At 32.8% G+C, this 15,058-nt stretch overlaps 1 long non-coding RNA gene across 2 annotated transcripts in view; it reads left to right on the top strand.

Moving 5' to 3' along the window:
* LOC135966585 (uncharacterized) overlaps positions 1-15,058 on the top strand; it is a 275,133-nt gene that overhangs the window by 21,275 nt on the left and 238,800 nt on the right. For both annotated transcript variants that reach the window (XR_010580009.2, XR_012420974.1), the window contains exon 2: positions 9,143-9,268. This is a non-coding gene — a long non-coding RNA (uncharacterized lncRNA). The remainder of the gene's footprint in view (positions 1-9,142; positions 9,269-15,058) is intronic.

The following is a 15,058-nucleotide window of genomic DNA, read 5'->3' on the forward strand; positions in this document are numbered from 1 at the left end:
CTTGTATTTTCACTGCTTTAGATCTACAGCCAACATTTTTTTTTTTTTCCCCAAAGATCCCTGGTTTCTTTTATTGGAAAACTGTATATAGTAACTAAGATTTTGGTGCTGGATATGGCATTGCTTCTAGGTATTTTCAGTGGAGATAGCTAGGGATTATATTTTGAAATTATGAGTCATATTGTTTTATATACTTACATTTTCAACAAAGATTTTCCCAATTTATTGGATTTTGTAATTTATTATATGTTTGTTTTTGCTCATACTGATTTCCTGTTTCTAGTAACAACATATTTACTTATTTAAACTTAAATACATATGATAGATTTAAAAATATCATCTTCAAAATTATTTCAAAAATAAAACTACTGAGTAAACTTTCCAATTTCTTTTCTGTTCTTTTTGTACTTAAGATATAGTTTGCTAAATATTTACAGAAATTAGCTTGATTTTCAAGCTTATGATAGGCCTGGATATCCATTACTATGGGTTTAGTTGTATGACACCAGTGCCTCCAAAATATGGTTCAAATTTCACCTCTAGATCATCAAATCACAACATAAGCAACAGATATGCATTATAATCAGTGACCAATCATGTCACTTTTTTCAGTCTGCTGCTGATTGTTTACTTCATGTTATTCAGTTTATGCATACCAATGAAAGCATGGAGTTATACTGTCTCTATCTTTCAGTGATACACTTATGTGAGATTTTGAAAAGTGAAAAATCAAAGGTGGAATTGACCAGTAGATGTAAAAGTACAACAAATAAACAAAAATGGCAATGTTGAAAGTGAAACTGAAATTCAACAGAAATAGAAGAAATAGCAGACTGGGGGGATACTGACTTTGACACCATTTGGGGGACTCTAAGTATGATGCCAGAGGAACTTAGTGATGGCAAACTTATCAATATAAAATGAGAATATTGGTTGTCAACTAGGTAAGTAGGTTAAAGGTTTTATTTAAGTTTTCTCTAGTCTTCCTCATTTTCGTCTCCCTATTCTTGAAATTTTTGAGCTAAGTTAAAACCTCCAAATATTATTTTAAATCTGTCTATTTGTGCTTTTCAGATTTATCTTTCTTTTTGTTGTTGTTTCTTTTATCTTGAAGGTCTGAATTAAGTACATGTACATTAGCTTTCTTAACATTACTGCTTGGATGATATATCTTTTTTTCCTCATATATCTTTGCTAACATCTGTCTTCACAGGAAATATGTATTTCCTCTAGACACAATTTAGTTAGGTATTTTTTCTTACATTTTACCATACAATATCTACCTTTTAGTTGGCATGTTTTGGCCATTTATATTTGACATAATTATTAGTTTAGTTGGGATAATTCTAACACCACATTTGTTTTCTATTTTACTCATTTGGTGTTTCTTTTATCTCTGTTTTCTGTTTATTGGTTATTTTTAGAAATTCCACTTAATCTCCATTTTTAAATTAGCTAAAACTCTTAATTTGTGAGCATGCAAGTTTGTGTCGTGCTGCTCTAAAGTTTACTATATATATTTTATTTTATTTTATTTTATTATTTTATTTTATTTTATTTTATTTTTGAGATGGAGTCTCGCTCTGTTGCCCAGGCTGCAGTGCAGTGGCGTGATCTCTGCTCATTGCAAGCTCTGCCTCCTAGGTTCACAACATTCTCCTGCCTCAGCCTCCGGAGTATCTGGGATGGCAGGTACCTGCCACCATGCCCAGCTAATTTTTTGTATTTTTAGTAGAAATGAGGTTTCACCGTGTTAGCCAGGATGGTCTTGATCTCCTGACCTCGTGATCCAACTGCCTCGTCCTCCCAAAGTGCTGGGATTATGGGAGTGAGCCAACACGCCCGGCACAATATATATTTTTAGCTTATCACATCTACTTTAAAATAATATGAAACCATTTTATGTATAAAAACAGAAATTCACATTTTCTTTTATATTTTTATACTTTTTTGTAATACATTTTACTTTTACATATGCTTTAGTCCCAAACACTATATATATATAACTTATATAGATATGTGTGTGTATATATATGTATATATAAATATTTGTGTGTGCATATATATATATATTAAAAAACAGTCCATTGATTTTTGAAAGCATTAAAAGTGAAGAAATTGTTTTAATCTCTGCCAACATATTTATTAATTATGGCACTCTCCACTACTTTATGAAATTGTAGTTTGCTTCTGGTATCATTTATCTTTAATTTGAAGAACTTCCTATGCCATTTATTATTGAAATTATCTGCTGGCAATGATTTTCTCATATTTGCTTTTTCTTAAATATCTTTATTACAATTTAGTTTTTCAAAGATATTTATTATAAGTATAGAATCCTGGGTTATTTTCTCATTTCTGTCCTTTAAAGATATTTGTCAACTCTCTTGTGCCTTGTTTTTCACATGTCTAGTTTGCTTTACTGCATACTAACATTGCACATTATGTTCATAGAGCATGTAGATTTTGTTGTCTGCCTTTCAAGAATTTGAAATTTGTTTTGGCAAACAGTTAAGTTACTTCCAGATTAATTGATGACTTGAGGCTTGCTTTATTTTTTATATCGATGGGTCTAATATATACCAATGCTAATTTATACTTAATTCTAAGATTGACCTTCCTGGACACTCGAATGATCACTCACTGGTTATCAAGGTCTCTCTGATTAAATGGAATTTGAACATCTCTAGGCTCTGTCTTCCAAGAATTCTTCAATCTATAGTTTCCTGGCAGTTGGTCTTTACTCATTCATATAATTTCACCTAACACATGTACATATTAACATTTAGAGTCAAGAGATCATGTGTGTAGATATCTGAAGAATTCTTCTTTATCCTTGTTTGCTTTTTGTGTAATTCACTTGTTTTCAGTACTCTGCCTCATAAACTTAAGCAGCTTTTTCCTCTGTCTTCCTAACCCAGAACTGTCTCCATTGCGTTCCCACCCATTTTTCATGGTCCAACATTTTTCTCCTGACCAAAAACCAGAAGGATTACTAGAATTATCTAATTTGTTTTCCTTCTCTCAGGGACCACAGTTTCACAATGCTTATTGTTTCAATGCCTAAAAACAGTTGTGTATGCACTGTTCAAAGTTCTAGATTTTTAAGGCAGTATGCCAAGTTCTATGCCATTAACTCCTTCATAGCCAGAAGCCGTATAGTTTGTTTGCTTTTAAGCTTATTTGGTGGCAGTGTTGCTATAGTAATGACTTATTAAATCCTAACAGAATGCAGAAGTCTAATCAATTTTGTTATTCAGTTTAGTTTTGTTTAAGCTTCCTGTTTTAAAAAATGTCTTTAATACATAACAGATGACTGTAAATAAAGATACTTTAAAACCACATTATGATTAAAACCACCAAAGCTGTTAGCGATTAATATACCAAGGGGATAAATGAACTAATCAATAACCACTGATTTACTCTAATTAATTATTTATGATTATGTAATTTATTTTTTTTCTAAAAATAGAAACTGAAACAGAAACATAACCATGTGCATCTACTTAGGCTCTTCTATCTGTAGTTTTAGTCCAGAGAAATATGGACTAAATGGCCTTCAAAGAGTTTATATATTTATCTATCTATCTATATATATATATTCAACATATAATTGGTATGCATATATGATTAATATAAATAAAACACATATAACTACATGTCATAAGTATATATATAAAATTTGAGATATGTATGGTACTTTTAAGTTATTATTCTGCCTATAACAACTGTGCCTCAGACTTCTTTTTTATACAAATAATTTAAGTAAAATTATTTGTTGATAGAAAAATGAAGTATCAGTACAAGTCTTCAGCTTTGTTTTCAACAAGTTTGCATCTCATAAACTCATCCAAACTAAAAATGTGATAGCTTCCTTCATGAGCAACTTTAGATCAATGATGTATAAAGTAAAAATATCAAGTACTGCAAAGAGATATTCAGGAATAGAAACCTGAAGAAAATATTGCACAGGTAGTTCTATTTAAACTAATTTCTTATACAACGTGACTATATCTGTCATTGAAATTGTGCTTGCTTATAGTCACACTCAATAAATCTGTCATAAAGATTTACTCAAATAAATGTTACATAACATTGTGATTGCTAAATACAACTATTTAAAAGTCTTCTGAATACACTTTTAACATGAAATAAATTTTAGTGGTGAGTGCCAAAGTGAAGCTCTAGAGGAAATGCAAAGTCTGTCTACACTTCTATAAGTAATCACCCTCCAAAACTTACATTCAATGTATCCCAACTTACAAAAATGACAATATAAAGAGGTATAAAGGGAATTTCTTTGACCATTTCATTGATCATTTCCCTATGCTTCTTTTCTCTTCAAATAATTATGTTTCAATAATTTGCAGCTATGGAAACAAAGCTATGTCCTTGGTATCTATTAAGTACAGTGTGCCACAACTGTGCTCTTTGCTAGAAATACACCAATTAATAACGCTGAGATGCTTCCAGTCTGGCAAAAAAACAAAACAAAACAAAACAAAAAGACAGTTTCACAGTTTCATTGTGTTCTTACTATTATTTGGCTGTTTATTGGCACCAATAGTGCTTTCACTTCCAAATTCACTCTATATGTTTCATAGTGATTTTCCCAAGTCCTATTTGGTCAAAATGCCCATTCTTCCAAAGTATTAATAACAATCTCAGCCAGCAACTGGGAGAGCATTGAGTTTTTTCAGCAAAATAACATTAAGGTGTAAATGACGCACAGCCTAGATTTAAAGTATTAGTATCTGGAAGAATATTTTAATTTATTTTTAATACAAAATAATAAATCACTAGAAAAAGAATATTCAAATCTCAAACTGATCTGGAGAATTGTGGACAGGCATTATTTCACCCAGGGAATTTTAAACCGAAGAAGAAGATTTGGGGGACAGTTAATATGTCAATTTATTCCTAAAAGAAACTACTCATCAATTTGGTAGCCATCACATTACAAATTAACTCCAAAGCCAATTTTTAATAAGTAATTTAATCTACTTTTGGCATTTGAAATGTGGGGCTTATCTTCATACATACACGTACACTTAGTGATTGGAGACAATTGGTATTATAAGTACCCTATGACACAACCTTCCAAAGAGGAGGCTACAATAGAAGACCAAGGATTAGCAAAATTTATATTCAATATGCAAACATTTAGTAGCAAATTGGCACTAAAGAGTCAAACAATGGGTGCTGGTAAACAAGAGGAACTTACTCTCTGAAATTAACTTAGAAAACATATATCATATTAAGTATAAGAAAGTAGATTTCCACATACACAATATAGAACAAACATTTTATTAATCAATTTAACCATTGTTTTCTCATTTCCTCACTGTCTCATTTGTTGTTTTTATGACAGTGATAGATGCTCATGTGGACTTCAAAAAATCATACCATTTTCCTTTCTACCACTGAATTTTCCACGTTGATTCAGTTCATCAATAATACAATCTTGTGATTTAAAGACAGATTTTTAAAATGTGATTTTCACTGCATATTATTTCTTCAAAGAATGTTGTTTATCATATATCATCATATTTGTTTATCCAGTTCTAAAAATAATTTTAACTCACATTTATGTCTGTGATTATAATGCTCATTTCTTGAACTTTTACGTTACAACCTTTCAGTTCTTGCATTTTTCACATGCTCACTTTACTGGTGTATGTATTTACGTATTGATTTCAAGTAGGTGACCTGAATTATTTGAGTCCCTAAAGCATGTATATATTTCTCTGACTTTCCTTTAAAAATGACATTATGGCTGAGTGTACGTTCTTGATACCTCTATAATCTTTTCAAAAACATTGTGAATGGTATTCAACTATCTTATGTCATTTAGTATTGTTTGAGTAAGTGTATAAGAAATCTAACGTTTGTTCTACATCTGACAAACTTTTTTTTTTTTTTTTTTGGTCAGCTGCAGAACAAAAGTTAGATTTTATTTTCAGGAAAAGTTTATAATGCTTGTTGTCCACAGCATTATTTGGCCTATTTTCTTTCTTTTTTTATTACGAGAGATTTAGTCCCATCCATATTTTCGCCAAAAACAGGTTATGTGGTGGTCCTTATCTTGTCCATCAAGCCCTTTTTCCCAAAGGATAACTGAAGGAGATCACATACATTCCAACTTACTGAGTCTGACAGACATTCATCTGATGAGATCCTCTTCAGCTGAGGTAGAACCTTTTATTTCGCCCATTATTCTCACTATTATAACTGATAAAGTGCAGTAACTTTCATTTTTCATCATGTAAAGCGGCCATGGACCTTGATGTCTATGTTTATTGCCTCGAATGTTTTATAAATGAAGTCAATAAATCACTTCCTCCCTCCACATCCACTCGCTAGCATTCTCCCAATTCTTATCTCATTTGTTCTATGATGGAGAATGAAAAAATAATATATTGTGTGGGAAAGTGAGATGAGAGATACCTTAGTATATTAATATTCTCTGTTGTATAAAGTTATTCCAAAACATAGGGGTTTAAATAATAAAAAGTGTTTATCACCTCACACTATTTATATTGCTCAGAAATTTGGGAGGGAGTTAGTTGGTTAGATTTTGCTCAGGATTTCTCAAGGTTTTATAGCCAAGTATTAGCAAGATATGCTGTCATTTTAAGGCTTGATGGGGCTGGAAGATTCAGCTCCAGGATTGTTCACTCACATGACTGGCAAGTCTGTACTTCCTGTGGGAAATATGTCATGATCCCTTGACATATGGATTGTTCTATAGTTCCATAGATTTGCTGGGATATCCAGATCATAGTCTTGGTGTCCACAGGAGTGAGTGCTCCAAGAGGGAGCAAGATAAAAGTAGTAATAAAATGTCTTGAATGTTTTCAACTTGGAAGTCACACACTATAATGTTTACAATGTACTACTATAAGTTACATAGGCAAGGCCTATATTCAGTGAGGAGGAAACTGACTATACATGAATGTGACTATCAGGCTAAAGGAATCATTTGAAGCTTTAAAAAATATTTACAGATTTAGGAGGTACAAGTGTAGTTTTGTTACATGGACACATTATGTAGTGCAAAGTCTGGGCTTTTAATATACCCATCACCTAAATAGTGAATATTGTGCCCAATAGGTAATCATTCAATTCTCACCCTCACTTCCACCCTTCCACCTTTTGGAGTCTTCAGTGTCTGTTATGCCCTTCTGTATGTTCACGTGGACCCGTTGTTAAGCTCCCACTTCTAAGCAGGAATTTGACTTTCTGTTTCTGAGCTATTTCACATAGAGAAATGGCCTCCAGCTCTATCCATGTTGCTGCAAAAGACATGATTTAATTTTCTTTTAGGGCTACATAGTATTCCATGGTGCATTTCTGTTTGTGTTTCATATTTTTTTCTAAATCCAATCATCTGTTGATGAACACGGGTTGATTCCATGACTTTCTATTATGAATAGTACTATGATAAATATTTGAATGCAGGCATCTTTTTCATATGAGTTCTTTCCGTTTGGGTAGATATTCAGTAATGGGATTGTTGGATCAAACACTAGTTTCTTTTCAGTTACTCGAGAAATCTCCATACTGTTTTCCAAAGAGGTTGTATTAAGTTCCATCCCACCAACAGCATATGAGGGTTCCTTTCTCTCAGCATCTTTGTCAACACGAGTTTTTAATAATAAACATTCTGATTGGTGTGAGATGGCATCTTATTGTGGTTTAAATTTTCATGTCTCTGATGATTAGTAATGTGGAGCATTTTTTTCATGTTTGTTGGCCATTTACATGTATTCTATTGAGAAATGTTTGTTCATGTCCTTTATTCACTTTTTAATAAGGTTATTAGTGTTTTTCTTGTTTAGTTGTTTGAGTTTCTTGTAGATTCTGAATATTAGCCCTTGCTGGATGCACACAGTGAAAGAAAATGTTATTCTAACATTATCTGTATACTTTGCTGATTATTTCTTTTGTTGTGCAGAAACTTTTTAGTTTAATTAGGTCCTATTTGTATATTTTTTGTTTTCTTGAATTTGCTATCGAGGACTTAGTCATAAATTTTTGCCTAGGCCAACGTCCAGAAAAGTTTTTTTCTTTTTTTCTCTGTGATTTTTATAGTTTTAGGTCTTACATTTAATTCTTCAGTCCATCTTGAGTTAATTTTTATATATGGTAAGAGATATTGATCCAGTTGAAGGCTGGCACCACACCTAAGTTCCCCACAAAAAGCCAAAACGGTAGAAATTTACTCTCTACTTTTACCTTTGGAGTGGGCCTTGCATTGCTAAGACTCAGAGCAAAGAGTGGCTAAAAGATTAAATTACCTTTTGGTTGACACCCTTAGCCTTTTACTTATAGTCTTTTATCTGTGGCAGTGCTTATGACTTCACTGTCCGTGGGCTTATTGAGTATTTGGGCCTGGTTTCTTAAATGGATTGTGTTTAGTAAATATTTGGTTATGACTGTGATATTGCAAATTCTAGATGTCAATATTATGAGTTTTCAAATTAATGTCTTTATATGTAATCTCAGAGAAATTGACCCAGTTATTATTTGTCATATGCTTTTATTTTCCTAATAAAAGTAAGCTTAATTTTGCTAACTTGTGTTATTCAATTATATGTAGAAAAATTAATTAATTAATATTAAGAATGTTAATGTTATTCAGACTGACAGGTGTTTCCAAACCTGACACACAAAGGAAAATTGATCACTATGTATATTTACTCACAATATTATTTTTGTTTTAATTGTTTTATACATATTTTCCATTAATTGTTTTTTAAAAATGTGCATAATAAAAGAACCTCTTCATAAAAAAATGTAAATTCCAGGTGAATGTGCAAAATATATGTAATAAAAGAAAGACTATGCTAGTTGTCAAAGTATGAAAAGTTTGAGATGATACAATTATTAGATAAAACTTTTTTAAACTACAGAGAAAATGTTTTTTATAATTTGTTAATAAGTTAACTTATTTTTAACATTATATTATGATATGTTGAAAAAGAGTAGATTTAAAAGGTGTACTACAAGTCATTTTCATGAGTATTTTAAATAAAGTGGAAGGACTATACTTACATTTTACTTACTGACTTTGATGATATAATGTTTGATAACAGACATTTTTAGCACTCTATGAATTATTGAACTATTTCATTTCCAGGATTGAAATGCTATTTTTCTTCCCTGGTACAATGTTAAAGCTTTAAACTCTTGTCAATGATGTGATGTTTCATCTGCAATGATCTACACTAGAAAAATAAAAATGTAGTTACTGACAAAAAAGCAGGTAAGAATTTTTTTTTTTTTTTTTTTTTTTTTTTACTGATTTATGGATATCCTACATTCATATATAATCTTGCTTGAATCCATGTAATTTTCTGGAAGAGTATTGAAAAACTACTAATTTTGTTCAGATATTTGACTATAAACCCACTTTCTATGTTTTATCCCCTAAAGAAACATTAACTGAACTAGTACATATCTTTAGTAAACGATATGACCAGCATTAAGAAAAATCAAGAGGAAAATGTAAATAATTAAAATTACTAACAAAAGTACTAGCAGCTATTAGTTTGGTGCCAAAGTAAATGGTTTTTGCTATTACTTTTAATGACAAAAGCACAATTACTTTAGCACCAACTGCATACATTGTTATTTTGATTAGAGTGTGATCTGCTTTATGTGATTCGTTTGCTAAAATTCAACTCCAGAAAATATGCACATTTGATATTTTTTAAAGTCTAACTATATTCCTCAGAAAGCTTTGAATCTATCTATCTATTCATTTATATATTCATTTAAATATATTTGTACTTTCTTCTCATTCTGTTTTTCTACCCTAATTAAATTACCATACTTTTTAAACAGAAAATAATTGTTTCATAATATAAGATCACATAGTTGTTTTCAATAAGAAGTATTGTATTGTAAATCCAACTTGTAAACTCAATCATTGTGGAAATATCATTGTGGTACATCGAAATGGACAATTATTTAAAGACATTTCTATAGTTTTTAACAGAATTCAGTCATTAATCTTTCTCTAAATATGAAGCTATACTGTTACTTGAGAAAGACTGCCAACCAAGCTGGTGGCTGAATAATTCATATATTATAAAACTGTGTCTCTTTGTTTTAATATATAGTGTTAATTCTTTTTAAGATATTCATTTTTAAAAGGTATTTACAAACCAAGTTACTCAAATACATGTTATCTTAAATTTCTATGTATAGGAGATGTGTTGCTATGTGTAATGATAATCACCAATATAATGCCAAGTTTTCATAAAATATATAAAGTTTTCAAGAATATTGGTGCATTTATAAAATCAGCAAAAGTTTTAATTTTGAAAACTACTCTTCTGGCTTAGGGACTCCAGGCTTTAGATGCTAATTTTCATTGGTCCTGTACTATTTTTATAGATTTTAGGCATCATAAAGAATACATGGAAAGAGAGAAAGAAGTATGCATATGGCTCATATGCAACTTATAAAACGTTAATAATATAATCTTTCATATAACATTTGTTCTCTAAGAAATTTTGATATATAAGGATTAAAGTATAAAAGCATAAGGCGACTACTGGTAATACATAAGGCTGAAGAAATGCTAAAAAATATGATCGAACACATGCATTTTGTTATCACCTTCCCAGTTCTGGTAGGTTGCATTTCAGCAGGGGTGGTGGGAAAAATAGTCATATAAATTACCAATTAGTTTTTCAGGAAATTCTAGTGGCAAATTGGCAAGGAATTTTTTTTATTCATCAGAGAGAGAAAGCTTGAATTGTCCCTGGGTCAAATGGATATTGCCAAAGGAAATCAAACTTAAGTTGTTGAAAGTGCGCATCAAAAAAGGCTGCCTGGAGGGACAAGGGCAGCCTTGGAGAAAAAGGCTGAAGGTGTACTACCTGGGATGTGATTGATAAGAGGCTCACCAGTGGGAGCCCAGTTTGAATTGAACATAACAATGGTTCTTATAGCTGAAAATTCCCAAAAAGTCTTGGCATCTTTTTGATATGTCACCAAGTATCAAAGAACTAGATCACAGACTGAGTCAAAAGCAGTGGCAAGAAAAAAACAAAACAAAAAAGACAAAGAAAAAAAATTATCCCTATGCCTAAAAGTGCCAACTTTTTCAGAGAATTTGCATTTTGTATAATAAATAGTAGCAATCACACAACCAAAGAGGTATTCTACTTTTAAGACTGAATAATAGATAACCTATTTTTTTTTTAACAAGGAGTTCTTCCTGATATCTTTTTAATCAGACTGTCAATTTCTCCAGGAAGTTTTTCTACTCTTTAGTACCATAGGCTCTGATAATGAGCCATACCAACTTGTTAACAATAAAGAAAACACATTGGAAATGAGTGTGGTTAGATTGTATCATCAATTTTCATGTTTTGATTTCTTTTGTTAAAACAAAAACTTCAGCTGAATTAAAGTTAAAGGAGTTTAATTGAGCAATGAACGATTCATGAATCAGACATCTCCCAGAATCACAGCAGATTCAGAGACTCTAGGGGTGCATCATGGTCAGAACAAATTTATGGACAAAAAAGTAAAGTGATGTACAGAAATTGGAAGTGAGGTACAGGAATTACTGGAGTGGTTACAGGTTGGCATTTGCCTTATTGGAACACAGTTTGAACACTCAACAGGATATGACTGGTTGAAATGTGGCTGCTGGGATTGGCCAAGACTCAGCTATCATTACAGGTAGTAGTCCTAAGTTAGGTTTTCAATTTTGTCTACCTATTAAGTTAGGTTCCAGTTTGTCAATAAGGACTTCTATATAGATGTATGAGATCCTTCTTAGGCCATATGTACTTCACTTTAGCAATTCCCCTCTTTTGGTCATTTTCTCAATTTTGAGAGATTGAACAAAACTCTTGTCATTGATGTCACTATCAATGCCGTAGGTGTACTTATTTGGTCTTTAAGCCCACTGAGAAATAGTAGAGCAGTGAGTTTTGCAAAGGTAGGAACAATGACTTGAATAGAGGGTACCTCCTTATGTTGGAACATCCTGTTTAGAGGAGAAAAACAAAACCTGATCTGTTCTAGGCACAGTTAACATGACCAATTTCATTTTAGTTTGATTTGGTCTGTTGGTGTCTAGTGCATGAGTTTAGTCTAAAACAATGGCTTCTCATAATTTTGTTTTAAAAATTCTCCCTTTTTGGTCAGGCTCTCACTTAGGTGAAAGTGTGACCACAACTTAGGGCCTTAGCATCATTTTCAGTTACCATCATTTTGAGTTTCCTGTCTCAGCACCTCATTCATAGGTTACAGTGTCCTCATGATTGTATACTTCTTTCAACTCTTGTCATTCAGGTAAAGACCGACCGTTTGACATTCTAGAGGTGGCTGAATGCAAACATTTAGAACCTTTGAGAAAATACAGTGCACCAGGGAAACTATTATTATTACTATTGGGAGGATAATACCAAGAGTTTGGAGTATGCTCCTTATTCAGACTCCTCATAAACCAAATCACCTAAAATTGAAAAGAGAAAAGAATGAGTTAGATAGGGAGTCTTTTTGTTAATATCCTACAGCTGAATCTCTATAATCTTCATTTAATATAGTTCTTCATAGGCCACAGTGCCAGCCAGCTGCACAGTTAATTTTCTGTTCAACCAATTCAGTTACTTAGCATAACTTTCACAAGAAAATTTAAAGTCTGTTGTGTGACCATAGGCTTTACAGTAGAATCTGCTATAGAGTCTATCATAAGGGCTACATTTCTGGTTATTGCCTCTTTTACTCCAAACCATGGAAAAATGATGCCCTTCTAGAAGAGTGAAGGCCTTCTGGCAATATTCTCTTTAACCCTTGATGTGGGTGAGAATAGTAAATCAATGTTCTGTTTCTGACTGAATATGAAGAAAAGTATGTACCATTAAACTTTCTCACCTGAATTGGGCCTTCATCTTTTATCTATGTATAAGGTTGGCTACAAAATCCTTTACAAAAAAAAGTACACCTCAAAAGTGCACAAAACAGACTCCTTTCTTATTTCCATTATTCATAGAGGCATAAACAAGAAAAAAAGTTCAAAGATAAGAGTCTCATGATAGTAGAGAAGTCTTGAACCATGACCTTGGGAAAAGCTGTTCACATCAAGGATGCAGTCTTCTTCTGGGAGAGACTTTCCTTTTAACTGGACCTTAAGTAGTCCAATGGGTGCACAGTTTCAAGAGTGTGGAGGGACCCTTCTCAGTTGTGAGATTATAAACCCAAAGTTCAAGTTCCAAAGTGTTGTTGCAGTAGGGATGGCAAAGCAATCTTTCTCTAGTGTTTTCAGATGATCCAATCTTCAGGTTCTAGATTGTGAAGGGGTTGACTGTCCTCAGTGAACCGTACAAAACTCATTTTCTTTACCTGGTGAAAATACACTGAAGCGTAATAATTTACTGTTATAACATCAGCCCTCTTACATGGGGCAAGATCAGAATCTACCCCAATCAGAAAACACACATAGAAAATGACTATTGAATGAAACTGCATTATAAAATGTTTAAATGACTCATCAGGTAACTAAATGTACTTGAAGCTTTGATTGTTTTTCTTAAGAATATGGGTTTGACAATGAGCATTTTTTCATGTGTCTGTTGGCTGTATGAATGTCTTCTTTTGAGAAATGTCTGTTCATATCCTTTGCCCACTTTTTGATGGGGTTGTTTGTTTTTTTCTTGTAAATTTGTTTGAGTTCTTTGTAGGTTCTGGATATTAGCCCTTTGTCAGATGAGTAGATTGCAAACATTTTCTCCCATTCTGTAGGTTGCCTGTTCACTCTGATGGTAGTTTCTTTTGCTGTGCAGAAGCTCTTTAGTTTAATGAGATCCCATTTGTCAATTTTGGCTTTTGCTGCCGTTGCTTTTGGTGTTTTAGACATGAAGTCTTTGCCCATGCCTATGTCCTGAATGGTACTACCTAGGTTTTCCTCTAGGATTTTTATGGTATTAGGTCTAACATTTAAGTCTCTAATCCATCTTGAATTAAATTTTCGTATAAGGAGTAAGGAAAGGATCCAGTTTCAGCTTTCTACTTATGGCTAGCCAATTTTCCCAGCACCATTTATTAAATAGGGAATCCTTTCCCCATTTCTTGTTTCTCTCAGGTTTGTCAAAGATCAGATGGCTGTAGATGTGTGGTATTATTTCTGAGGACTCTGTTCTGTTCCATTGGTCTATATCTCTGTTTTGGTACCAGTACCATGCTGTTTTGGTTACTGTAGCCTTGTAGTATAGTTTGAAGTCAGGTAGCGTGATGCCTCCAGCTTTGTCCTTTTGACTTAGGATTGTCTTGGAGATGCGGGCTCTTTTTTGGTTCCATATGAACTTTAAAGCAGTTTTTTCCAATTCTGTGAAGAAACTCATTGGTAGCTTGATGGGGATGGCATTGAATCTATAAATTACCTTGGGCAGTATGGCCATTTTCACTATATTGATTCTTCCTATCCATGAGCATGGTATGTTCTTCCATTTGTTTGTGTCCTCTTTTATTTGAGATACCATCTCACACCAGTTAGAATGGCGATCATTAAAAAGTCAGGAAACAACAGGTGCTGGAGAGGATGTGGAGAAGTAGGAACACTTTTACACTGTTGGTGGGATTGTAAACTAGTTCAACCATTATGGAAAACAGTATGGCGATTCCTCAAGGATCTAGAACTAGATGTACCATATGACCCAGCCATCCCATTACTGGATATATACCCAAAGGATTATAAATTATGCTGCTACAAAGACACATGCACACGTATGTTTATTGCAGCACTATTCACAATAGCAAAGACTTGGAATCAACCCAAATGTCCATCAGTGACAGATTGGATTAAGAAAATGTGGCACATATACACCATGGAATACTATGCAGCCATCAAAAAGGATGAGTTTGTGTCCTTTGTAGGAACATGGATGCAGCTGGAAACCATCATTCTTAGCAAACTATCACAAGAACAGAAAACCAAACACCGCATGTTCTCACTCATAGGTGGGAACTGAACAATGAGATCACTTGGACTCAGGAAGGGGAACATCACACACCGGGGCCTATCATGGGGAGG

This window comes from Macaca fascicularis, chromosome 12 (genome assembly GCF_037993035.2).
Source record: "Macaca fascicularis isolate 582-1 chromosome 12, T2T-MFA8v1.1".
Taxonomy (NCBI): domain Eukaryota; kingdom Metazoa; phylum Chordata; class Mammalia; order Primates; family Cercopithecidae; genus Macaca; species Macaca fascicularis.